Genomic DNA, 25,309 nt, shown 5'->3' with positions numbered 1-25,309 from the left:
GTAACAACAGGTGGCAAGAGCAAATATTATCTTATGAATATGGCCTAGTTAAAACATGGAAAACCTCTGTCCCCAGAGATTGCTTTCTAGAAACATAAATATTCTACTTCAGTATTTTTTTAAAACATTTTTGACTTCCAGTACATACATATGCACATATTAAAAATAAAGCTAAATTACAGGTTTTACAAACAATATTGCAGAGCTCCGTAATTTCTATTCTGTTTTCATTAAAAAAAAAAAAATGCTGGTCTCTGTGTACTAAATTGGTTTCACAATCTGCTAATGGGACCCAACTAGCAATTTGGAAAAACAACAACAACGACTATTCTAGGTATTGTGGAAATTAGCCTTAATTTGTTTATTGAACATTTGCTGATTGGATTGAGAATTCTGTTTTTCTTTTTGTGTGAGTTTCAGTTATTCTACAGATGGTTCACACACAACCCTCTTCCAGTCCCACCCAGTTCTTTTCTTTGTATAGGGGTCTTTGCTTGTTTCTCCTTATCAGATGAAATTGACTCATATATACTTTGGACCAGCTTCAAGAGTGTATCATCACCATCTTGATCCTAATCAACATCAAAGGTGGGGCTAATTAATTTAAGCCGGTAGTAGGTGCCATATAGCTCCCTGTTTATTTAGATTATATTTGAATGGTATGGTGACTTTCAGTCATATGGGAAAAGGAGTGGCTGCTGAGATGCTGTATCAGAAGAATGGGAGGGAGACAGGGAAAATGACCCTATATATTTGTTGTTCAGAAATACAAATGGAGGTGGGTAGTGACAGTGTTCTGCACTCAAAGATGTAAGCGCTTAATCAGAGGTGGCAGCAGTCATTTTTGTCATTGTCGTCATTCTGAAAATGTTCCTGCTTTTCTGCTCCTTGTCTTTTTTCCTTCTTTTCCGTCTTTCCTGTATCAGGGCTTCCTATCTTTGGGGCTGGGTATGGAAACTCAATACAGCTGAGTTGATTTAAGGTGTACTTGAGTAAGGGAGTAAAGAATAATGCATCTGTCTAACTATAAATGACAGAAGACTGAGTATCTTGGTCACAGGATACAAAGGGGAAAGGACCAGCCAGCACTTTGAGGAAGTGGTTGTTTGGCTGGGCTTTGGAAGGGGTACCATTTTGATGTTATTCCACAACCTGCTCTGTGTGCAGAGATAACCTGCTTATTTGTGCATGCTAACCAAACTGCCCTACTAGTAAATGAATTTGAGACATCTCTGAAACAGCCTTCCTTTGGCTCCACCAGCAGGGGAAGAGATGTGATCAAAGCTCTGTATTAGAATGATTAGTGTAGTAGTGAGGGTGGCGTCACCAACAGTTAGGAGAAAATTAGAGGAGTATTTTGCCTTTGATGGGTGGGAGGGTGAGGGTGGGGGTAAAGGCCTGACTTTTGGAACCTGGATGACTGGGAGAATGATGTTGATTTTAAAAGATAATGGAAGGCTGGGGTTGGGGTTGGCAAGGGGAACTGGTTTTGGAAGGGGGTGGGGTAATGGGGTTGGTGTTTGATTTGGAACAAGTGCTCAGAAAAGGGTACTTTGTGAGTGTCCATTGTATTGGGAATATGGTACCGGGATCCTTGGGGTCTTGGGGATTTTGTTTTGTACTGGTGGTTGGATCTGTGGGAGGGAATGAGCATGCCCTTGGGGGAGAGGCCCTTTTGGGAAATGGGAAGTGAGAGAGCTGAGGGCAAAATGATGAAGTGAACCTGCTGCAAACAGTTCAAAGTCTGTTATTGACGTATTTGGGATCTTGCAAGTAAATCAAATGTTTATCCTAATAAAGAAGTAAAATAACATTTCTTCAGCTTTTGAATATGGGAATTGATAAACATCTGCTCAGAGAATCAAAGGCAGTATACTCTTTGGGTGATACCTGTAACTTTTGTTTCCACCTATTTCACTGAGCCTTATTTCCATGAAAGGATTCTAGCAATGAACTTTGTATAATAGGTGATAGGGAAGAGGCTGCTTTATCTCTGAGGTGAGGGAGAAAATGCCATAGGAAAGACTCTACTTGAGATTTATTCTTGCCTTTAGCTTGTTTAGAATGGAATGTCCTTTTCAAATTCAGGATGAGGGTTTTCTTCCCCCCTTCTCTTATCTTGACAGTTTGTTTAGGATTCCCTCCAACTCTTTGTGTCTTAATCAACAAGGTCCACCTCGGCTCCTCTTCCTCTACTTAGTTCCCTTTTGATCCCTGAAGGTCTATTGTTGTAGGACATTCTAAGCTTAGGTGAGGTGTATTTTTTCTCTACTGTTGGGTGCTGTGCATGGAAATCTTTCTGGAAGGCTCTCTTTTGTTCTCATAGAGACTTTTGTCCTAGTCATTTCAATCTCCCTTTGGGGCTATCAAATTCTTACTTAAAAAAAAAAAATTGGTGTTTTTCTTTTTAATTCATAGATTGCTTTATTTTACTAAATTCCCACAATAATAAGTCTTCCTGTAAAATTTCCTTAGAATTCAAACACTTTTATTGATTTTGAATTCTTTTGGAAGGAATATATGTGCATAGTACAAAATTTGAAATGTGAGAAGGGCATATGATGGAAAGTAAATTTCTTAAATCGGCCCTCTGCTTTCCATTCCTGAAAACAAACCATCATTAAAAGCATGCATCCTTCAATGATAGTCTTCACATTTACAGACATATACATAGATATGAATGTGAATGCGAGCATATTGTACTGTATTATAAGAATTCAGTTGTGTTTTGTTTTTGTTTTTGTTTTTCCCTGCATGGGCAGGCACCAGGAACCGAACCTAGGTCTCTGGCATGGCAGGCGAAAACTCTGCCACTGAGCCGCCATGGCCCACCCAACAATTCAGTTTTATACCTGGCTTTTTTCACTTAACATATCGGAAGTGTTTTCCTATCAGCCTCATTCTTTTGAATGTTGTTCTATTGTGTGGATGTACCATAATTTATTTAACCGGTCTTTTACTTGTTATTTTAGGTACCATATATTATAGTGTTGCAGTGACTACATAAATATACATGTGTCTTTAGGGAAATTACCAAGGACAGAAGTTGCTGAATCAAAAGGTATTTATTTGCATTTTAAACTTTAGTACAATTGTGTTTTTGATTTGTATTTCTGAAGCAATGTGGCATTGTGGGAATGAGAGAGCCACTTTTTCTTTCTGGTGCTTTCCTTTGCTTATCTGTGAAGAAAGGCATGGACTCAGCTATTTCTAAAAGTCATTTCCAGTTTAATAATTTGTTGATTCTCTCTCTCAGTCTCTTTCCCTTTTCCTCTTTCTTTTTGGTCCTTCCAGTAAATGGACCCTACTTTATTATTTTTTTTCCCCCGTGTAAGTTTCAATCTGTGAAGAACTCTGGGCTTTGCAAGTCTTGCTAACCACAGCTTTTACTTTGATTGTTTTAAGGTACCATGTCTGGTTTGTGCTTTATGCTAAAAGGAGAGCGTATATGGCTGATTATCTCTTTTTTTTTTAACAGTGAGTGGTAAGTAGGCATTTAGTGACCAAGAAACTCATATAGTCAGCTTTTTCTTATTGATCAAGAATAGAGGCAATGGATTTTTAGACTTATGGAAAAGTTTTATTTTTATAGTAGTTTTAAAAATAAAAAGCAATAGGCATATGATAGACAGTGTTAAGAACTAGCAAAATTTTGCTTATGAATTTGAAGCAGACCACAGGAGACTTTGATCTTTTTAAAGTATTCTGTAATATGAGGTAAAATGGGGATTATTTGAAATTTAAAGTTATTTATCTTGTATAACTTAAGAGTGATGGTTGGATTTCCTGGTGATAACCAAATTCGATATATTTTTGAGAACGCAAACCCAAGTATATAGTTTAATATAAAATTCATATTTATTCTCTGTATTGCAGTTTTTCTTTATAATTGGCGCCCCAGAAATTAAGCAAAATATTTGGATTTTGCATTTGAAAGACTTGGAAATTTGGACTGCTAATATAAATGTAATTTCCCTGGAAAAATATTTTGAGCCCGTGATTACTCATTTAAAAAAAAATTCCTTACTCATCTCTCTCTTCTTAAAAGTGTATTAGTTTATTCATCCAGCTCTCAGAGTGGCAAAAAAGAAAAAGGAAATAATTTAAATAGTTTATAATAGAGGTTACATTTTATATATATATCTGTAAAATGGAAAATTATATAATCACAAAATATTATTTTAGATGAATTTTCTGGGACAGATCATACCTTAAAAATCACCTTCTCAAATATGCATCTCCTGACTCTCCCATCTAGTTAGATCCTGTCTTTTCTGTAACTTACATATATGTGCATATATTCTATTGGCATATCTGAGGGGTGAGTACCAAAGATTGGAATTCATTTCTTTTATAATACTTAGCATAATTTGCAGTTGTATCTGTTGGTTACCTGTATATTGTCTTTTTCCCATTGAATTCTGAACTCCAGGAGAAAATAGGGACTGTGCCCAGATATGTAGTTATATCCATATCAATGTGGAGAAAAAAAAGTATAGTAGGAAATAAACTCAAATTTAACAGTTAGCATCTCTGGGTATGAGGGCATGCATAATTTTGGAGAGAAAATCTTTAAGTACAAACGAGTGAAGTAAAAATTGGTTGATTATGTCACCTCGATGCTGTATTTTTACCCTGACAGCATTAAAGTTGGGTACTTTACCTAAAATGATGTATTTCGATACCATGGCCTTTTTCCTCTTGAGTAAAATGTACTGTATCTCTGGAGTGTGACAAGTTTTAGAGCTACTTTAGAACTGAATTATGATCTGAGAGTTGCACTTTTAAGAAGCTGGTTTTAATTTAACATCAGCTGAAGTTAAAGGGTAGTGAAAGTATATTAGCTCTGGTACAAGTGTCTAATTATAATTATTGACACATTTTCAAATGCTCTCTTAAGTGTGATACATTGCCTATGATGTTGACAGCTGTGACTACATTAAATCTGCTGGAGTACTCTTTTCACAAAGATTTGTTTAAACCTAGAATTGTCAGAAAGATTCTCCTTAAAGCACATGAACACAGATTTAGAGGTCAAATGGTGGTTCATTTCCCACTGTGTCTGATGATTTTGTCTGTTAAATGTTAATCGGAAGGTTATCTGGATTTAGTTTTCAATTTAAGAAACCTGGGAGTTTTGGTTTTTGTTAATAGTATTAAAAAATACAGGATGACTTTCTTTTGTGATTTGACCTTGTAGTGTTAACGTTGATTTTACTCTTTACTCCTTCTGAAGTTCCCCAACAACACAAACTCCAAACCTCAGACTTGATTTTGCATAACAGCCTCATTTTCTAAGTCTCTGCGGCAGTGTCTTTTTGGGGGCCAGGTTTCTTTCAACATAGATTTATTAAGCAGCTACTGTATGCTAGGCACTGGGGATGTAAAGACAAAGCTGTCAGAGGGCTCAGCCTGGTAGAGGCAGAACAATAAATTGCTGAACTGTAAGGGAGTGAAACACCAGAACAGAACTTTAAGAATTTAAAGCTGGGATAGAAGAATAACATAGTTTTGTTTGAGGGGGTTCCAGAGGCCATCCTCAGGGCAGTGGTGTTCTTTAGAGTCTTGAAGGTTGAGTAGGAAGTTGTCAGGTGAGAAAGGGGCCTTTTAGGCACAGAGACATACAGGAAAGACAGCATTCTTTGGGGCATGTAAAAAAGTTGAATGTGACTAGTGCCTTGCTATTCAAAGTATGGTCCTTGGACTAGCAGTGTTAATCATCATTTGGGAGCCAGCATCACTAGACATGCAGAACCCCAAGCTCAGACCTGTGGAATCAGAATCTGCATTGCAAAAATATTCCCATGTGATGTGACTGTTTGGGAAGCATTGAACTAGAGCACAAGGAATAAGAGGTTGAAGGTGAGGACAGCAGGAAAAGCAGACAGACCACCTGCTAAGGAGTTTAAACACAGGGTTGAAAACAGGGAAGTAACATCACATCTGTACTTTCTGAAACATATTTGGAAGTCCTTATAGGGTGGCAGCATTTACCAGGAATGTTTTTGGAACCTTAAGTATAAGGTGCTCCATAAAAAGAGGGTCTGCAAATAGTTTTGAGAAATGCAGGACATTATATCCTTCTCTCAAACAGTGGAAATTAGCTTCTCAAAATTTTGAGAAGCTGGCATTAAGGAAAACCATTAACTTAATCATTTATCCTGGGATATCCCTGGTGTCTTCCAAATTTACTCCACAGTGGATGCCTTTGTAGCCTCCCAACTGTTGACTTCCCAGTGATAATGGATAGCAGATGCTAGCTAGCAGTGTTTCCCAAACCAGAAAGTTTGCCTTATCTGAGTAAAGTAATCTGAGTAAAGTAATCAACTCCCTGGGTTTGCCTGACTGAGGGGTATTCCCCAACGTGGGACTTTCTGTGCCAAAACCAGGAAAGTCCCAGGCCATGTGGGGTGAATTGGACAGGCTTCCTGTCTGCTTACCATATATATGACTATTTACTTAATTTTTTGTATGTGGTTGGCTCAGCTTTTTCATGTTTATGAATTTGTTCAGGTCATCCTAATCGAGTGGTTCCCAAACTTCACTGCCCATTGGAAGCCTCTGGGGAACTTCAAAAATGGATGTCTGTACCTGCCCCATGAGACTGTTATTTAATTGGTCTGGGGTATGGCCTGGGCCCTGGACATTTTTAAAAGATTCTCAGGTGATGCTAATATGCATTTAAGTTTCTCCTAAGCAGTAGTACCACTGGAAATGCAGTTCTGATATGCTACTTATGGGTTTATTTATGTATATAGTAGAAAAAGCATTAACCATTAAAAAAAAAAAAAAAAAAGCAAACCAGAAAGTTTAAGAACCACTTAACCTCATCTCAGGGGATCACCAGGAATACATGGTCCATACCTTGGGAAACACTCGTGTGGAGGCTGGGAAGCCACTGTCTAGATGAGAAATGTCTGGACCCAAGTTATATGGTGACAAGTGTGTCCTGAGGGGGTGATTTCAGAGCTGTTTAGGAGGTGGATCTACTGAGATTCGGTGACTGATCTGATGTGGAGGGTGGGAAGAAGGGGAGAGTCTCAGATAATTGCAGGCTGCTATGGGGGTAAGATGGTGGTCACCTAACAGAATGGGGGGCGGGGGTGTGGGGAATGCTGGAACATGGCAGGCATGGCTGACCTACTGGATTGAAGGGCTTTGGGACATCCAGGTGGAAATGTCCAATGGGCAGTCAGAAGAAAATAATTAATAGCTCAAGAGAAAGGTCTGGGCTGGAGACAGGGACAGCCTCTCTGGGTCAAGGTGGAAGTGAAGTTCAAATTGGGGGCCAAGATTCCCCTGGGAGAGAGGGTGAGGGGAATAGGGTGAATCTGCTCCAAGTTCTGCTGGGTCAGTGCAGAGAGAAGGACCCTGAAAGGAGAGTCTGGGAACAGCAGACCAAGTTGGAGAGACACCAGAAAGGGTCTTATCATAGGAAAGGGAAGGCTCCTCCCTGATACCCCTGGGAAGCAAATAGGATAAGCGTTTAAGAGGGCAGTTTGTTTTGGTAATTTAGGACATCATTAGTAATGTTTGTGTAAATTTAGCATGAGGGAGGAATCCAGATTATGGTGAGTTGAGAGGGAGGAGACATCTAGAGAAAGTGGCTTTTTCTAGAAGCTGTAACTGGAGGAAAAGGCTCTGGTAGTATGGGACCTTAGGGAATGAATTCGGGTTTGTTTGGGAAGTAGTCATCCACTGGTTACTCATCAAAGGTTATGTTATTTTAAGAAGGAATAAAGATTACAAGGAATATTCAGATATCCACAGAAAAAATTGCCAGAGCTCTCTGGGGCTCTATCAAATAACTTTACTTGTGAAATATAGCCACTCACCTTTTCTCCCCCTTTTCCCTGAAGCTTCTTTTACTATTCCCTGGATGCAACAATCTCAGTTTCTGAGATTTGCAAATGTCATTTGATTTAAAAAAAAAAATTGGTAAAGCGGCATGTGATCGGTTCAACTTTTGTTCCTGTTAGCTCACATTTGTGGAGGGCTTCTCAGCACCATACCCTGTGTGATCTCTTATGACCTTGGGCGGTATAGCCAGAGCAGAAAATAGTGTTATTCCATATTATAGTGGGAAAATAATCCCTTAAGTTTAAATATATTGAGAACTTTCCCATGATAAATGGCTTTGAGTAATGGATGCAGGATGGAAGCCTGGTCTCCCAGTGTGATGTTTTTTTCCATTTCATTAGGAGAAGTGAGGGATGTCTCTGTTATTTTCAGTTAGTTTATACATTCCTTGAGGGCAGAGACGATGGGTTCATTTTTCAGTTGTTAGTTGACTCATTCACTCAGTACTATGTAGAGATTTTGTGTGATGAAAGTGGGAAGAAGGCCTCTTTGGCCCTAGCTTCCTGCTTAAAAGGGACTTCACATTTAGTCTTTGACATTACCTTCACATGACAGAGTCTCAGAAGTACACGACAGCATTGAGAGAAGGTATTCCAGATCATACAGCTTTGAACTTGTGTCTTATTACTGAACCATGTGATTATCTCAAGACAAGCCCACTTACATTGTTTGGTATGTTTGGTAAACATTTGAAACACAGTTTTTGTCACCATGTTTTGGCATTTCCATATATTTATGAGAAATCTGCAGTGAAGAGGCCAAACTTCTCTAGATATCAGAGGGACCTCCTTTTTTTTTCATTTGAGATATCCAGTAGTTAATGGAGAGACATGAAGATATGAATCAGCCTCTACAAAGCTTACCGTCCAGTAAAGCTGATTTTGTTTTCAAACCCCTACAGTACACACAATAGGTAACCAATGAGTACTTGTTAAGGGGTTTTGAATTGAGAGAGATGTTATTTTGTGTTTCATGTCTGTGTTCCATTCTCTGTTTTATCTCAATGGACCTCTGTCAGTTTTTTTGTTGTTGTTTTAATGACCTTTCCCATGAGTCATTAAAGATACTGTGTTAGGATTTGAGGAAGGAAAATGGTTAAAGAGGGTAAAGAAATGGAATCAGCAAGTTTTAGGAGAGGAGACCAGAGGTTTTTTGTGAGTAGTGAAAAATAGAAAGCAGGAAGGCGTTCCTTTGATTTTTTTGGGGTGCAGTGGCCAGCCAACCTGGGTCTCCTGCATGGCACTGAACCCTCTGTGCACCCCAAATGGGGCACTTTTAGAAGAGCCCATGGAGGGGAGATGATGATGAAAGTAGAATAATTCAAATCTGATGATGTCTTAGAGGGGAAAACTGAAGGCCTTTTTAACCTTAATTATAGCCGTAGGACTAAAGCACATCATAGTACTTTTATTGGTTTGAATATGTTTTGTACCCCAGAAAAGCCATGTTCTTTTAATCCAGTCTTGGAGAAGACCTATTTGTTTGGACTTTTTGATTAGGTCGTTTCCATGGAGATGTGACCCACCCATTAAGGTGAGTCTAAATCATTTTACTGGAGTCTTCCGTGAAGAAAATAAAAGGTCGAAAACAGAGCCCAGAGACAGAGAGCAGAGAGATGAAAGCAAGTAGAGGACACTTGAAGGAAAACACCCCAAGAGAAACCAGAAGGGACCCACAGGAGCTGAGAAGAGCTATTTTAAAAAAAGACCAGCAGAAGTCTCCACGTTTGTTCTCATGTGACAGAGAAACCACAGATGCAATCGGCCTTTCTTGAGTGAAGGTATCTTCCTCTTGATACCTTAATTTGAACATTTTCATGGCCTAAGAATGGTAAATTTGTAACCTAATAAATCCCCTTTGTAAAAGCCATTATCATGGGTTTGCTTTAGTAAACTGAAACATTATCCCACCTCTACTAAGGGCTGGTAGAGTGTAATCTCTTTTGTAGCATTGTATCTAAGAATCTGTATTTGAGACTACATTAAAATTTCTTTTTTACTTTTGGGGGATCATGGGTTGAGGGAAAGGAACAAAAATTTGACTCCTTTTCTTGCATGTACATTAAAATTTCAGGCAACTTGTTCATGATAGGACTAGGAACTTTTTTAGCCATTGAAGAGATTTAAGTAGATGAGTTAATGTTTGGTCATGAGAAAATGTACCATTAGGAACTTGTTTTTCTTGGGAGGAGAAAAAGGTAAGATATGAGTCAGGACATAAAGTCATTTCCTCACACTTGGTTCAAATGTCCTCCTGTACCATTGACCTGGCAGTTGTAATTTAGATAGTAATGACTGCTGGCATTCTCAGTGGACTGTACAGTTCATAAGCCCTACTTGGAGACCATCCACAGTTGTTCTGACTTGTGTATGAAGGTGGCATTTCTGATGAGTGGGGCGCAAGTAATTGTTTTTCTAGGGAAGGTGCTTTAATCGGTTAAAAGCCTAAAATTGCCATCTGCAAGTCTGAATGGGACAGTTCCCCTTTGTGAAAAGCCCATTAGTTGTCCATTGGCATTTATGAAAAATGTTAAAAGATGGTAAACTAGTTTGACACACTTAGAGATTATAAGTTTGTTTTACAGATAAATACTTTCCTGTGCATTTTATCTTATTTTTATTGTGGTAACATATATGTATGTAACATAAAATTTCCCATTTTAACCATTTTAAGTATCTAATTCAGTGGCATTAATTAATTATATTCACAGTGTTGCACTAGTATGACAGTTTCTGTGCATTCTAGGTTTGCCAATTCTGTGGCATAGAGCTATCGTTCTTACGGTTCCTCTTTGCTCCTAATCTTTTAGTGTTTTCTGTATTGTGCCCCATTTTGCTGGTGATTGAATTGATCAGCAAATCTTTGTGCAAGTTAATGGAGATAACTAACTAGTAATATGTCTATTTTTAGAGATGGGTGTGAAATGTTTGGAATAAAAAATGCTGCCATCTTCTTTTTGAAAACTCTTTAATGGCCTATTTGATTCATGGGTTTATCTGTTCAGTTTTTCTTTTTTAATAACAACTATGTGTTAGGCCGTATGCTGTGAGCTGGTGATGCAGGGAGCGAAGGTGCTATTCCTGACCTCAGAGAATTCACAGCTTGAGAATGGGGGAGACACATGAGCCAGTGGTTACAGTGCAGCCTGGTCTGTGCTGTTTTTCCCAAGATGTGCAGAAGGTGAAGTCGTGCATGCAGAAGAGGAAACATCTGACCCGCTTTGGTGGTGAAGGAAGTAGGGAAAGTTCTGACCAGCAGGGTGTTTTGTAGGGGTCTGGGTATTTTAGAACATAGGGTATATCCAGTGTAAAGCTAGAAGGCGTAAGGAGAGAGCCTGGTGCATGCTGTGAACTATAGGTGGTCTAGTTAAACTAGCTCAGGGTACGTGTGGGAATTGGTCAGACATAAGGCTAGAAGGATGGGTAAAGGCTCCATCATGAAGACTCCTTATTTCGTGTTGAGGAATTCAAATCTTACTCGCAAACTATGCTAAGTATTAGAGAATTTTAGACAGGAAGGGGATCTGATGAGATGAGATTTGAATTTTGAAACAATCATGGGCAGCAGTATTAAGGATAATCTTTGAAAATTGTTATCTGGCCATCTATTTACCTGGGTAATTGAAACAGGAAGTGTATTACGCCAAAGTAAATAACACTCATTTGGCTACTCTACTCCATTTTGAAAAATATTTAAGCATGGAACTATTCATTTTAACTTTAAAAACCTAGATTTGAGACATTTTTAAGGTATCAATAGTTATGAAATGTTTTTTTGGGAGAACTCTCCCTCAAACATCTCAACATACTACCTATTATTAAAGTGATCCACTAATTGCATTTACTATAAATGTTTTGGGTATTTTTATTGTCTTTCATTCAGTATGTTGACAGTCCAATTACCAGTACACAAGGCCTGAGGGTTAAATGTGTTAACTGAATCCTCTGCTTCTTCTAATTTTGATACTATGTCATTTAGACTCTTAAAGGTATCTTTGGTGTTTGCATGGCTTTTAATATAATACTCTTAACATTTTAGGAACTTCATATAAGCTGTATATTATTTGGAAATTGATACTGTTTAGGGGTATCATGAATCTATAGTCCCTATCTTGTATGTATTTGAATAATTATTTAAAAGAAAGTGTTTTTAAAGCTTAATTTGCAAATATGCATAGGTGTCTTAAAAATCTTAACCAGCACTGACTCTGAGCCTGATCCTTTGAGATAATCTGTTTTTTTACCCCCCTTTTCAAGGTCTTACTCTTTTTTTTTTTTTAACTCTGTCCCCTCTCTGTAACCCCCTCTACTTTATCCTCTATCCAACTTTTCCCTTTGAGCTTAAAAATAGGCTTAAATCTACCCTATCCCATCATTAAACAAAATATTCTGAACCCTATAACTTTCATAAGCTTCTCAAGGAATCATTTCAAAACACGAGTCTGCATTCATTGCAGATGCCTCCACAGTCCCTGGTCTTCTACCACAACGCTCTATTTCTTCTCCTGAGGTTCATTCATGAAGTGCCTACAAAATGCAGATTAGGAGCAGATGTGAGTGTCTCGGATGTTCATGTCTTGCTAATCACCAAGTTCACTGGCCTCTTTGTAGTGGTAGTCTCAAGGTTGGAAGGAGTTACTGAGTGCAACTATCTAGGACCCACCGTGGCTCCACATTGTACCTTCTGAGTGAACTCCAGCCTTTGATAAAATTGTACGAAGTTAAGGGACTCAGTATCTACTGAGAGCCATCTTTGCTTTTGGACAACTCTGACAATCAGATGACTTTTTTTTTTGGTCCATGTACCGGTTAGAAGCTATTGTATACCCCAGAAAAGCTATGTTCTTTAATCTCTCATTCAGTATTGCTGGGTGGGACCTTTTTGATTGTTAACATGGAGATGTGACCCACTAATTGTGGGTGGTAACTTTTGATTGGTTGGTTTCTATGGAGTTGTGTCTCCCCCATTCAAGGTGGACTTCCTTACTGGAGTCCCTTTACGAGGGAATCATTTTGGACAAAGCTTGAGTGCTTATAGAGCCCACACAGCCAGAGATCTTTGGAGATGCAAAAGAAAAATGCCCCTGGGGAAGCCTTATGAAATGAGAAAAGAAAGCTAGCAGATGTTGCTCTGTGCCTTCCCATCTGACAGATGTTCTGGACCCATTGGTCGTTTTTGAATCAAGGTATCTTTCTCTTGATACCTTAGTTTGGACATCTTCATGGCCTTAGAACTGTAAAATTGCAACCTAATAAATTCCTTTTTTTAAGAGCCATTCCGTTTCTGGTATATTGTATTCTGGCAGCTTTAACAAATTGAAACAGTCCATAATAAATGTAGTTTCTGTCTATCCTTAGATCCTAGTTCTCCTCTTTTCAGCCATATAGAGTTATCTATAATACAGTTTTATGTGAGTAAGACTATGTGTTTATCCCTAATATTCTTTTTTCTAAACAGCACCTCCCCAGAGCTTACAAATAGTCATAATCACCTGCCCGTTTTGTTGCTCAGGTTACTATTTCATTGAAAGTCTTAAAAAATTTTTATCTAGAGCTGATTGCAGTATTCCTGACTGGGTTCTCGTTTCTCTAATTGTGGCTTCCATGGTGTATTAGGCAGTCAAGACTGCTATGTTTCAGGCAGACCACCTTGTTCTGCTTACTGAGTTGACTACTGAAGGAAATCTTGACGTCTTGACTGACTGCTACTAGGTCCTGTTTCTACTTGTGCCCTTGTCTTCTATTCCCTTAACACATAGATCAATTTAAAATTTGTCAGTTTTGGCCCATGACCATAGCTGTTGACATGTTGGATTCCAATTTCATCATTTTAGGAAGACATGGGTTCTTTAAACTGTACCGTTTGAATGTAGCAACTTACAGATGCATCTTTTTATCTTTTACGTCCATCTTGTCCGCATATTTCATGAGACTTTTGTCTAAAATCTAGATGTATATATTTTCCTGAACTGCTGTGCTCTTAGTTTTTGGGTTCTCTGAGATGACCACTTTCTAAGTATTTAAAATACATTCTCAAATCTTGCTCAGGACTTCAGTCTGTCCCTTCAGTCTCTTGGCATTTTTCTCTTGCTCATTTTTCTTTATTTTTCTAAAGCCGCTATTAACCACTCACTCCCTTTTGACTGATTCTTCGCTGACTTCTTTGTTCTTCTTCCCTAAATTTTGGAATTTCCTGAGATTCCTTATTCCCCTCTTTTTAATCTCTGCTAGCTCTAAGGAATTCACTGACTTCAAGTTGAAAGCAGGAATAGGAGGGTGGGCCACGGTGGCTCAGCAGGCAGGAATGCTTGCCTGCCATGCCAGAGGACCCGGGTTCGATTCCCTTTGCCTGCCCATGTAAAAAAAATAAAGAAAGCAGGAGTAGGAAAGGCTGACACATGGAGTAGAAGGTTAAGGTCGACTATTCCCGAATTGAGACAGGAGCTTGAAAGAGAGAAGTGGTCATGATTTAACCAGTCAAACTTGCTTGTTGCTGTTGTCAGGTTAGAAGTGTGTGTTCCTGGCCTTTTCTGCTGCTAGCAATGAGTCATTCTTGTAAATAAAATAAATATTAATAAATATATACATATACTTTTTTAGTAGACTCCTATGAATAGAGCACCAAAAGATAAGTTTTGGAAGCAAAATAAGTCTTCAGTTTGGCAATTATGACACATGATTCTGTGTAGGGCTGTTAACCTTGCCAGGTTATTCGAATACTACACAAGAAGGTTTGCTGACGTTTCTGTGTTTGAATATTTTCTGTATGCTACAGTTTTTTCTAATTCATTTCTTTTTTTAAAAACTTTTTGAATTGTATAGTATAACATACATACAAAGCAAAGAAAGAAAAAAGCAGTAGTTTTCAAAGCACTCTTCAACAAGTGGTTACAGGACGTATCCCAGGTTTTGTCATGGGCTGCCATATGATTGTCTCACATTTTTCCTTCTAGCTGCTCCAGAACACTGGAGGCTAGAAGAAAAATATATATATATATTTTTAATCATCACAATCAACTTTTTTTTCTTCTAAAATCAACATATACAAAAAGCAATGGATTTCAAAGCACATTGGTACAATTAGTTGTAGATCAGATTTCAGAGTTTGGTATGGGTTACAATTCCACAATTTTAGGTTTTTAGTAGCTGCTCTAAAGTACTGGAGAGGAAAAAAATGTCAATACAATGACTCAGCAATCATACTCATTTGTAAAACCCTACCTTGTATGCCACGGTTTTGTAAATACTATTAAACTAAATGTTTCTTATTTTTTGAACAGTCTTTTAAAGCTATCCATAAAAGTGAGTAAAGAGTGAATAATGTTGGGAGTATTTTAAGAATAATTTATGATTTAAGGAATTCTTGGGAATTCCAATTTCTTGTTCCCAAAAATTAGTATCTAGGGAATTTGGAAATAGTCCCCAGTCCTGGTCCCCAAAATGACTTTATCCCAATTTATAATGAGATAGATACAGAAAATGATTTTCAGTGTTTAGAAATGGTTTTGGCAATTTGACATTGTGATGATTGACATGTGATCAATGAATGGACCCATATCATTGAATGGGGTATTTTACAAAAGTATTAGTCCATTATGGATTGTAAATTTAGTTAGACAAGCACTGGTCTAGGTGAAAAATAGGGATGGCTAGGACTAGGCTTAGAGGTATGAAAATAAGTTGATTGAAATCAGGATATATTTTGAAGATGGAGCCAATGGTATTTGCTGCTAGATTAGAAGTCATGTTATTCAAAATATCTTTCCTGCTCAAGTGTTTCATTTGTAAAATAGGGAAAACTATCACAGTTACATTAAATATCGTTTTATCTATGCTGTTTCCTGGAGCTTGCTGAAAATCTCTCCTATACAATGCTGCCGATATACTCTTGCTAATCTGAACATATAGTTTCATTGACCTTCAACCCATCAACTGTTCACCATTACATATAGAATACATTTTAAACATCTTAGGTTGATTTTAAAATATGTGGCATCTTCTTTCAAATTCTTCTTCAGTTTTCTTCTACCATGTCCTATTATGCTCGTGACGGTAGCCCAACTAAACAATTTACTGTTCCAGTTAATCTATTGCTGCATGATAAACCACCTGAAATTCAGTGGCATAAAATGACAACCATTTTATTATGCTCACAGTTTAGTGAGTCAGGGATTTGGAAGGTGCACAGCAAGGACAGCTTGTCTCTGCTCCACAATGTCTGGGACCTCAGCTGGGAATACTTGAAGGTTGGGGGCTAGAATCATCTGAAACCTAATTTATTTGCTCACATGTCTGGCGGTTGATGCTGGCTGTCGGCTGGGAGCTCAGCTGGGGCTGTCAGCTGAAACAGCTACATGTGGTCTCTCTGCATGGGCTATTTTGAGCTTCCTCAGAGCATGGCGGTTGAGTTCCAAGCGTTTTAAGAGACAGGAAGTAGAAGCTGCCAGTTTCTTAAGGCATGCATGACCCTGGAAACTATAATAGTGTCACTTCAACCATATTCTATGATTAAGTCCAGTTTCTAGGGGAGGGGACATAGAGACCAGTTCTTCATGGGAAGAGAGAATTTGGGGGCCATGTTTGAAAACTGTCTGTGCTACCATTTACCAGATTTACTTTGTACTTTCCTGTATCTGTGCTCTACTATCAACCCCTGTCCCTTCACCCCCCATTCAAATGCCATCTCTTTCTTCATGTAGCCTTTGTCATGTCATGTCTCTTCCCTTGGCTAAAGTCAATTTTTTCCTCCTCTGTGTTCCCATAGGATACTATTTGTAATTCTTCTTTATACTTTTTAGTTTATTTCCTTCCTTGGTAGGTTATAAACTCTTTGAAAGTAAGGACCATGACTTGTTTACTTTTTAAATTTTATTTTATTGTGAAATATAACATATATGCTAAAAAGCAATACATTTCAGAGCACACCGCGATAATTAGTTATGAAACAGATTTCAGAGCATGTTTTGTTTACTTTTGCATATCTCGTAGCAGGAATGTTCTTGAGTTGAATTTTTAAGGTCATATTAAGCTTCAAATTTGGGACCTAGATGAGTTGGAACTTGGTAGTGTTTAAGTCGAAAATTTTAATGAGAAAATTAAAAACATCCCTTTAAAAAAAAAGATTGTTTCAGATATTGCATTTAAAAACATATATTTTTATTGAGATATCTTCACACACTATATAGTTCATCCAAAGTATACAGTGGCTCATGATATCTTCACATAGCTGTGTATTCATCAGCATGATCATTTTTAGAACACTTGAGAAAAAGAAATTAAAAAGGAAAAAGAAAAAAACCCATACTATCCCATAACCCACTCATTGACCACACTAGTATTGCAACCTACCCAATTTATATTTTTACCCCATATCCCTCCCTCCCCATTATTTATTTTTTGTCCTTATTTTTGTATTCATCTGTCCATATCCTGGATAAAGGGAGCATCAGCCACAAGGTCTGGAGCTTGGTAGTGATTAAGTAGAAGATTTTAATGAGAAAATTTAAAACTTCCCTTTAAAAAAAGATTGTTTCCGATGTTGCATTTTAAAGCTTTTTTTATTGGTTCCCTATTGTAAAGTAAAACTTCAAAACTTCCCCCACTGTAGCCATAAAATTAAATGAGATTAGCCATTTTGAAATTATCAACAACTCCTTCCTGACTTCCTGACCATGTCATTCCCTGATACCTTTCCCTTATTGTTTTTTAAACTGTGGGTCACAATCACTTAGCAAGTCATACCCAGCATTAAAAAAACAAAACAAAAATAAAACTTTTGAATGGAAACTCACATGCTTACATGCTGCAAGAGTAAGAATGATTTCGTGCAATTTTTGCTTCAGTTTTATATGTATATGTGTAATGGTTAGAAATGTAAAATATATTTTATTTCATAGCGGAGGGTATAAAAATTTTGAAGGGCATTGTCTTATGTAACCCTCTTCTAAAATTGTGGGTATATTTGTTCATTCTCTCTCTCTCTCTTTTTAAAGTTTTTTTTCCTTTTGATAGCCTTTCCCAGTGCTTGTCTACAGATCCTTTTTGGGGACCAAAATGAATGTTCCTTTATGTTCAGCCTTTTCTTCACCTATACAGCCTCTTACAATAAACGTCTGTTCCCCAATGTGACATATGTTGTTTTCACTCTTCTCCATTAGAGATCTGACACCATTCTCCTGCCACCAGGAAGAAAGGAGGTAGAATCAGCTTTTCTTATTCTTTTTTCTTTTTTTTTGAGTGGTATTCACATCCTAAGTATACAGGTACATGAATTCTTCTATCAGTGGTCATTCATGTAATGACATAGATGAAGATGTAGAACATTTCTATCACCCCAGAAGGAACAAGCTTGTTCCTAAATCCTTTTTGGAATAAAATAGGTGTATGAGTAAATCTGTGGATTGTATCCATTCCCTCGTATGGCCTATAGAGATTATACTGTTGAGTTTAAGGGCATGAAGGCCTGAGACAACTAAATTAGGAAGATGGGATGCTGCAAGTGTTTTGGGAAGTGTGAAATAGGAGTAGCAAAAAAGCAAGGAAGACAACTTCCCTGGCTATTAGGGAAATGTGAATCAGAACCACCCATTATCAATAAAACAGAAATGACAAGTGCTGGAGTGGATGTGGAGAAAGAGGCACACTTATCCACTGTTGGTGGGAATGTCGAATGGTACAACTGTTGTGGAAGGCAGTTTGGCGGTTCCTCAGAAAGCTAAATATAGAATTGTCATATGACCTGGCAATACCATTGCTAGGTATCTTCTCAGAGGACATGAGGGCAAAGACACAAATGGACGTTTGCACACCAGTGTTTATAGCAGCATTATTTACAACTTCCAAGAGATGGAAACAGCCCAAATGTCCATCAACAGACTAGTGGCTAAACAAGTTGGCATATACATATGATGGAATATTATGCAACTGTAAGACAGAATAAAGTTATGAAGTATGTAACAACATGGATGGACCATACCAAATAGGGTAGATATTGGGTAATTGGAATTGAAGGGATACAAACTGTACAACGGGACTGACTGTAAAAATTCAGAAATGGATAGCACAATATTACTTAACTCTAATACAATAATGAATTGTAATATAATAATGAACTGTAATGAATAATGAATGTAGAACACTGAATGAAGCTGAATGAGAGAATGATAGACGGAGGAGGCCTGGGGGCACAAATGACATCAGAAGGAAAGATACATGATAAAGACTGAGATGGCATAATCTAGGAATGCCTAGAGAATATAATGATAGTGACTAAATGTACAAATTTGAAAATGTTTTGCATGAGGAAGAACAAAGGAATGTCAGTAATGTAGGGTATTGAAAATAGATGGTAATTAATATTTTAAAACTTTAACTTGTGTGGGAGACTAAAGCAAATAATGTTTACTTGGTACAAAATTTATATTTTGATTAGTGCATTTCCTAATATAACTTATGTGGACAGCTTAATTGAACACCATAAGTACATGGAACCTTGAGTAGGGCATGAGATTTTGTAGGTTTGTCCAGAGTGATGCCTCGATAAATTCCAGAAGGATTTAAACAGTGAATAAAAAAGTATTTGCAAAGTCCCCTTGGGGGAATGGTGAGAAAGGGGGAAAATTCAACTTACCCAAGTGGAAAATTCTTGATATTCTCAGAAGCAGTGGGGATAGCCAAAGCAATAGGCTGAGCTCCCAATCTTGGGGGTTGTTCATATGAAACTTAACGCTGCGAAGGATAGGCTAAGCCTACTTAAAATTAGGCCTAAGAGTCACCCCCAAGAGACCCTCTTTTGTTGCTTAGATGTGGCCTCTCTCTCTCAGCCAACCCGACAAGCAAACTCACTGCTCTCCCCCTCTCTACGTGGGACATGACTCCCAGGGTTGTGGCCCTTCCTGGCAATGTGGGACAGAAATCCCACATTGGGACTCAGCACCAAAGGTCGAGAAAACTTTCTCGACCAAAAGAGGAAGAGAGAAATGAGACTAAATAAAGTGTCAGTGGCTGAGATATTCCAAATGGAGTCAAGCGGTTATGCTCGAGGTTATTCTTACGCATTAAAAATATATCACCTGTTTAGTTAAGGCATAACAGAGAGGCTGGAGGGAACTGCCTGAAAATGTAGAGCTGTGTTCCAGTAGCCATGTTTCTTGAAGATGATTGTATAATGATAAAGCTTTTGCAATGTGACTGTGTGATTGTGAAAACCTTGTGTCTGATGCTTCTTTTGTCTACCTTATGGACAGATGAATAGAATGTATGGATTAAAAATAAATAAATAATAGGGGGAACAAATGTTGAAATAAATTTAGTAGATTGAAATGCTAGTGATCAGGGAAAGGGAGGGGCAAGAGTCATGGTATGTATGAATTTTTTTTCTGTTTTCTTTTTATTTCTTTTTCTGAATTGATACAAATGTTCTAAGATATGATCTTGGTGATGAATATACAACTATGTGACGATAAAAAAATAAAAAAAAAAGCAAGGAACAATCATCTGAATTTCAGAGGAGAAAACATAAAACTTGTATTACTCACTTGTTGCTGCTATAACAATTGCCAGGAAGTGGCTTAAAACAACACAAATGTATTCTCTTACAGTTCTGGAAGCTCTGAAGGGAGGAGAATCTTTTTCCTTGCCTTTTTCAGCTTCTGTACCCATATTCCTTGGCTTGTGGCCCTTCCTCCATCTTCAGAGCTGATAGCTGCAATCTCTGCCTGCCTGTGGTCACCGTTGCCTTCTCCTTTCTGTAGCTAAATCTCACTCTGCCTCCCTCTTATAATGAGATACTTGGTCTCACCTGGATAATGCAGGATACTCTCTCCATCTGAAGATCCTTAACTTAATCACATCTACAAAGTTCCTTTTGCCATATAAGGCAGTATGCACAGGGTCTGGGGAATAGGATGTGGGTTCTTGTTTCTGTCCTTTCAGGATCTTCACAGAGGTGAGGTCTGTTGGGATATTTGCTTCCAGTTCATTTTTTTTTTTATAATAGTAGATTAACTTCCCCCAAATATCTTGTACATCTTATTCTGTTGCTCAGAAGTCTTTGGTGGCTCCCCTTTACTAGTTAAACCATTGTGGCCTTGATTGACAATCAAAGTACTCTTTCATCCAAGTTAAAATGAAGCTTTTCTCCACCTCTAATCTCTGTTACAGTGCATGTGTTTCCTCATTGTTCTTCCGGTTTGTTTATTTCTTTGCACGTTCTCCCCTTGCTGCTATCTGTAGTGCCCTGTGCGCCCCTGTCAAGGCCTTCCCTGAGCAGCATTTTCTTTACCATTTGTATTCATTTCCTAGGACTGCTGTAAGAGATTACCACTAATTTGTGGCTTAAAACAATGGGAATGTGTTCTCCCACAGTCATGGAAGCTAGACATCTGAAATTAAGGTGTCTGGCAGAACTGCACTTTCTCTGAAGGTTCTAGAGGAGAATCTTTCCTTGCCTCTCCCAACAACTCAAGGCTTCCTTTGCTTGAGGCTGCATCATTCCAATCTCTACGTTCATCTTCACATGACTTGCTTTTCTCCTCTGTCTCTCTCCTTTGTGTGTCTCTTTTAAGGCCATGTTATTGGATTTAGGGCCCACTCAGATAATTCAGGATGCTCTCATCTTCAGGTCTTTAACTTGAGGATGTGGACATATGTTTCGGGGGCCCACTATTAAACCCACTACACCGTTTCAGGTAGCAGTCATAACTTTGTTCTCTGGCCTCTTGACCTTACTGGCGTACTTACCCATTATCTCCCTTAGTATTTTTGTCCTTTAATTGGTAATTCCTGCCCCTTGGGCCAGACTGCCCACTCCCTCAGAACAGGAAGGCATCTTTGCTCTTCAACCCTTAGCTCCCTAGTGCTTCAAAAATGCTTATCAGATGAACAAAATTTTTTGAATAAAATCAAGGTGATGAGTAAAAATCCTGGCATAGTGATTAACAGGAAGTTATTTTGAAATTTAGCAGGTGATTTATCTCACTGCAAGTTTTTTGTTTGTTCCTTTACTATTTTCTGGTACTCTGCCTTGCGGGAGGAATAGCTAGCTGCTTTTCTTTAAAATTAATTTTTATTATCCTAACACATATACAGTGCAATTTCCCATTTTAGCCACTGTGATAGGTATAATTCAGTGGTGTTAATTACATGGGTGTGCTACCATCCCAATCATCCATTACCAAACCTTTTCATCACCCCAAACAAAAACTCCACTACCAGTTTTCCCTGCTTTCCCTATTATCCCTTCCTAAATCTGTCCGTTTCTATGAATTTACATTTTCTAAATACTTCATATAAGTGAAATCATACAATATCTCTTCTTTTGTGTCTGACTTTTTAATGCAACATGATGAGTAACTGCTTTTTATTTCACAGGAGCCTTAAGTGAGTAGTTGGGAGGGGCCAGAGCTGATGGTAGAGTTGCCAAGCTGAGTTAGAGCAGAGCAACGCTTCTGCAGGGAAGAGCTAGCATGAAGCGGGGGTATAACTGGTTTGAAGTTCTGCCAGGTGAAGCTTGGAAGCCTATTGGCAGATCCGCCAGTGCTAGTTAGGAATTTGTCTTACTTGGTCTCTTGGAAGTCTTCATCTTCACTGCAATCATTTCCAGTGGATTTTACCAACCTAGAAGATAGATCATGTGGGCCCTTGATCATTTATCAGATGATCAAAATTTCTGATTTTCCATTGGCACTCTGGGGAACGGTGCAGATGGCAGTCCCCATCCTTGCTTTATAGAAGTAGATGGTTTCACATATTGTCAGCCCCAAAGGCTCTCTCCTCTACCTGCCCTGTAAGCATAACTTCTCTCTAAAGCTTAGCAGTGAGCACAGCTCTTTGGCTGTTTTCATAGAGTATTTCTTCATTTGGCTGAATTTCAAGGTTATCTGGCGGTATCTTCTTTTTTTTCTTTTTCTTTTGTTTCAGGTCTTACTTTGAATAGATGCAGGATTAAAGTTTAAGTGGTGCTTTGAGGTTTTTTGTATTAAGCATTTGAAGGTGACTAATTTTCAGCTAGTGGTATTTTTGGTATTTTCAAGCTAGTGAAACCTCCTTCTGTGGGATTTTTACTATATCTATGAATTCTTGGGGATTTTTACTCTATCTTTAAATTCTAATATAACTACCCAAATCCATGAAATGTAACCATTATGTACAAACAGTGTGACAGCATTCCATTCTACAGCAAGCTTGGCCCATAGGTGTACCTTAATCCCCTTCCATAATGTCACAGCTGCAAAGAAATGCAGGTGTGGGCTTGAATTTCATTCTGCCACTTGCAAACTTTGTGGCATTAGGAAAATTTCTTAACCTCTCCAAGCTGTACAATGAAGATAATAATTCCTATTGTATTGCTGTATGTGTTGGGAGGATTAAGTGTGGTGATATGCGTGCAGGTCTCTGGCATAGCAGTGTCACGATAAATTGTGGCTACTGTTATTATTTATTTTGCAGGAAAAACTGAGGCACTAAGCAATATTAAGGAATGTTTCCAAGTCCATCTGCAGTAAGACTTGCAGAATTTAGGAAATAGACCATTAGTGTGTTGGGTAATACAATACTGAATATGTTGATCATTACAATCTGGCTATGTGGTATTTACTTAGTTAGTTTGTAGAAAGATAGAAAAATGATATCAATAAAAGCATGCTTATTGGCTTTATTACTGCTCTAAAGCATTTATCACGGTTGCTCTGTAAGGCTACGCTTCCCATCATTTCAAGGCGTGTACCTCCAAAACTCTATGGGAGGATAGGATTTAAAGAGTATGGTTTAATTAGTGTTAAATGCCTACTCTTATGAATAATTTTTGTGACTGTTAAAGTCTAAGTAGTTCATTCCGTATCACATGGCTTTTATAATAGAGATGTGATTCCATTCATTGTTCTTTGTGTTAGGAAACCTTAAATTCATGCACTGCCTCTGTGGCTTTTGGATCGATCTAAAATGATAGTAGATGAATCTTAGAAGAGTCCTGTCCACAGTTAATATTTTGGATTAGAATTACCCTCTCTAAGCCCCTGTGTCTATCAGATCACTAATAGGTATTTTTTTCAGGGGATGAAAAAAGTCTTGGGGCATAAGTTCTAGAAATTGAGTAAACTAGATCATCATTGGATCTTAAATATCAATATTGTAATGGGATATTGAAGACTTTTGCCAGAGTTCATTGGTTCATTCCTTGAAAAATTCCTTACCTGGGGGCATATGTTCTTATGTGGAAGGAATCTTCTCAGATGTAGAGGCATGTAGCAAGAGGCATATGGTTAGATGCGTGAAAGAACTTCCATGTGGAGTCTTCTGTCTGAATGTAAGCTGTGTGAGAGTTGGTCACATTTGCTGTCATATATACTCTCATGCCTACAACAGCTCCTGGCCTATATAGCAGGTGCTCACTGCATACTGGTGGAGTACATGGATGAATATAGGAAGAAAGGCAGTGAACTTTGTAGGGCTGGGAAAACCGTCTGTATCAATTGCAGTTTATTTCTGGCTTGACCCTTACTCTAAGGGTAGAGATGTTTGTTGGAAGAAAGATCCATAGAAGCTGGGGGGAGTTATATGTTTGAGCACCAGCTGTATGCCAGCAGTGTGCCAAGTGCTGGAGGTGAAACGGTGCACGCATCAGACTGTCTCTGGTGTTGTTTTCAGTATTTGGTTGCTGAAGTTTCTGTTTTCTCAACAGTGGTCATAGCAAGAGCTATTTCCCCAGAATGATTCCTCCTAGAGAACTATAGTGATCCCTGGGTTAGGGCATTGGGGTGGATCTAATGATCCTTTAGGCTCAAGTCAGTTCTGAGAATTTTGTCCAGTTAAAGGCCCACAGAATCAGCTTGGTAAATGTGGTCATTTATTTATATGGTTTCCCTGTTTATTCAGTCGTAGAGGATTTCTTGTACTTCTTTTTGTTCCTGCAAGGGTGTAGTCAAGCCAGGTTCCCCTCCACCCCCCACCCCCCACTACTCTTATATCTTCAGATAAAAGCAGGAACATAAGGGTTTGAAATTCCTAAATGATGGTAATGATGGAGAGGGGCTGAGAATGAATAGATCTTATTTCCTTCTTCCCTCCTTCATTCTTTTCCCTCCTTCCTATCACAATTTTGAGCCTGTGTGTTCTGTACTATCTTCTTAGTACCAATTTGAGATCTTATTATAGCATTTTCAACTGTTAAGTCTCCCCTTTTTGATCTTTGGGGATCAGTAGCCAAGTATGGACAATGGGGAGGGGCTTGGCAGTGCAGTGAGGAAGTTCGTACGCACATTTCATATTTATTTGATACCTGGCTGCTTGTGTTGAGTTTCTCAGGGAAAAGGCCCTGCCGTTCTATTAGCAGCAAGGGAGCAGGAATTGTGGTTGCTGGCGGGACTGCAGCCAGGAGCATATTTATAGCCTGGAATGAATGGCTGTGAGCCCACCGTGGTCTGGATCTGCATCCTGCCTTAAAGTTCCCGGTG

At 38.4% G+C, this 25,309-nt stretch overlaps 1 protein-coding gene across 8 annotated transcripts in view; it reads left to right on the top strand.

Annotated features, from left to right (window-relative positions):
- Positions 1-25,309, top strand: part of ACVR1 (activin A receptor type 1) — a 140,685-nt gene that overhangs the window by 6,059 nt on the left and 109,317 nt on the right. The window contains exon 1 of one of the 8 annotated variants that reach the window (XM_077153894.1): positions 2,355-3,061. The exons of 5 other annotated variants lie outside the window; for them this stretch is intronic. The gene's annotated coding sequence lies outside the window, so the exon portion shown is untranslated. Of the gene's footprint in view, positions 1-2,354; positions 3,062-25,309 lie in introns of those variants that run through there. 2 more of the 8 variants (XM_077153893.1, XM_077153887.1) reach the window with 2 other exon arrangements.

This window comes from Tamandua tetradactyla, chromosome 3, assembly GCF_023851605.1.
Source record: "Tamandua tetradactyla isolate mTamTet1 chromosome 3, mTamTet1.pri, whole genome shotgun sequence".
NCBI classification, from domain to species: domain Eukaryota; kingdom Metazoa; phylum Chordata; class Mammalia; order Pilosa; family Myrmecophagidae; genus Tamandua; species Tamandua tetradactyla.
The sequence above is the reverse complement of the archived record's forward strand: the minus strand, read 5'-3'. Positions and strand labels throughout refer to the sequence as shown.